The sequence below is a fragment of the Penaeus vannamei genome, chromosome 16 (genome assembly GCF_042767895.1).
Source record: "Penaeus vannamei isolate JL-2024 chromosome 16, ASM4276789v1, whole genome shotgun sequence".
NCBI classification, from domain to species: Eukaryota; Metazoa; Arthropoda; class Malacostraca; order Decapoda; family Penaeidae; genus Penaeus; species Penaeus vannamei.
In genome coordinates, this window is record NC_091564.1 from 40,622,062 (window position 1) to 40,624,561 (window position 2,500).

Here is a 2,500-nt window from a genome sequence, read left to right on the forward strand (position 1 = left end):
TTACACACACACACACACGCACACACACACACACACATACACATACACCCATATTACACACACATATTACACATATATATTACACACACACATTACACACATTACACACACATTATACACACACACACACACACACACACACACACACACACACACACACACACACACACACACACACACACACACACACATTACACACACACACGCACACATTACACACACACACACACACACACACACACACACACACACACACACACACACACACACACACACACACACATATTACACACACACACACACACACATATTACACACACACACACACACATATTACACACACACACACATATTACACACACACACACACACACACACTTTAGATATATATTCACTTCAGTTTTTTATTTTTTTCAGAATGATTGAATGTAACCTTTTTGGTATGCTATATATGAGGATAGCAATAACAAATCATTTGTTTCTTACAGGCAGAATTGGCCGTTTTAGTGTTTCTGATTTTTATTTTATCTCAAGCCTTTACAGGATATAGTTTTATGTATATCAGGAATTCAAAGTGGTCTTGTTGAAGTTGTAACTGACAGTAAAACTTGTCAAATAAGATTTAATGGACACCCACACATCTTCGTACCTTTTATTTGACTCAGATTGAAGTTCTTCTTGTGAAAGTACTTCAAGTTAATTTTACACAGATGATGAATTTTGAAGTACATAACATATTCGATTATTGAGCAAAGTATGGATGAATTTCAGAGAGTTTTTCTTTGTATTTTATTTTTAGGTTTGTCCCATGTCGTCATGTGTTTGAATAATGTGATTTTCCCCATTGGGTTGAAATGTTCTGTTTGTTTGCCGTAAGAAGAAAAAATATTAGGAATGTTATTATAATGAATTTCAATTTCATTTCAAATCTTGAAAATCATGAAAAAGATCATGAAGTGTCTTCAGTTTTTGCCTTAGCTAAAATCTGATACTTTTGTTAGTTGTATAACATAATTATTTATTAATTTTGTTGGAAAGTTAGATTGTGAAAACAAAATTCCAGTGATTTTTGTTATTTGATTTATATCAATTACTAGAACATTTACTTTGTTTATCAAAGCATAAACCTGAATTTTAAACATTTTTAGAAAATCAGAGAGTTCCCAGCTCCATATGATGTCATAGACAAATTTCGTGAGTATGCACAAAGTCCGGTGTCCAAGAGAGCAATTTAGTTCGTAAACTTTCTTTGTAAGAACTCAAGTAGAGTATCAGGTAGTATGCAGAGTTCTCATAGAATGTGTGAAATGTATGTATATACTGTATGCTCAGTGTTATGAAAATACAGCCATGTATTTTTTGTACCTATCTCTACATTCTGTAGAATGAATGAATTAAAAGCCTTTTTAATAAGATTTCTAGATCTGGTTTGTTAATGATGTAAACATTGTATCATTTGAAGGAAGTATCTTTTTGAAATTATGTTCAAGTTCACTCTCAAAATTAAAATTAAGATTGATGTGCTGGGACTTGTGGCAACGGTAGCTATGTGTCCATCTGTGCTTCCCTGAAACACCTCTGTATGGTGTTTTCATGACTGTGTTGTAGGGAGGCACATTATACCTGTAAATAGTTTATTCCAGCTCATGGATATTTTGTTAAGTTGATTTCCTCCTGAGTATCTCTCCTTATTATGAGATTGAAACAGATACAATGTCAGTACGTGTTTCTTTTATTTATCCATCAAAGTAAGAGATATTGATGATGTATTGAAATAACCACATCCAGCTCTAAATTTATTTTCAAGTTTAGTACTCAGCACTATGCCTGCTCTTAATAATGTCCTACAAATGTGAAAGTTCACTGATATACAGATTCTGTGTTGTAAATATTAGAGTCCGACTTTGTACGGCCAGTCAGGATATGTAACATGTCCTCTTGCAAGCGATCCATTTTGAATGCTATGTGCCAATCATTAAGAGCTCTATGAAAATTTATACTGTAAATCACATGGTTTCAGTCAGCATCATTATGAAAAAAAACAATTAGGTTGTCCAAATAATTGTTTCTCTCTTATGTCACTGCTAGTGCAAAACATGTAAGCATCTGTTCTGTGGCAGTGAGTAACCATTGTGAAAAGAAAAATTTTATAGAGCACTGGAATGGTTGAAAGAATCTGATTTGCTTGTAAATATTTTTTTGATGCCTCCAGGACATTACTTTGTAGCTATAAGGTTTGATTCACTCGTTAGCTGAGTAAGTGGTATCTAGCTTTACATTTTTGCTACTTTGATGGGAATTTTTTCCCTTGAAAAAGCCCACCTTTCCTAAAGCAAAATTACTGTTTTATTTCCAACATTTTTTGTTTCTTTTTCTTTTCCAATGAAGTACATATACATTTTTTTTTATATTTCCATAACTTAAATTTCCATTGTGATTATTGTTAATTACAAAATAACACATTTTTAATGTTTAACACATTAAATTTTTTCCCATAATT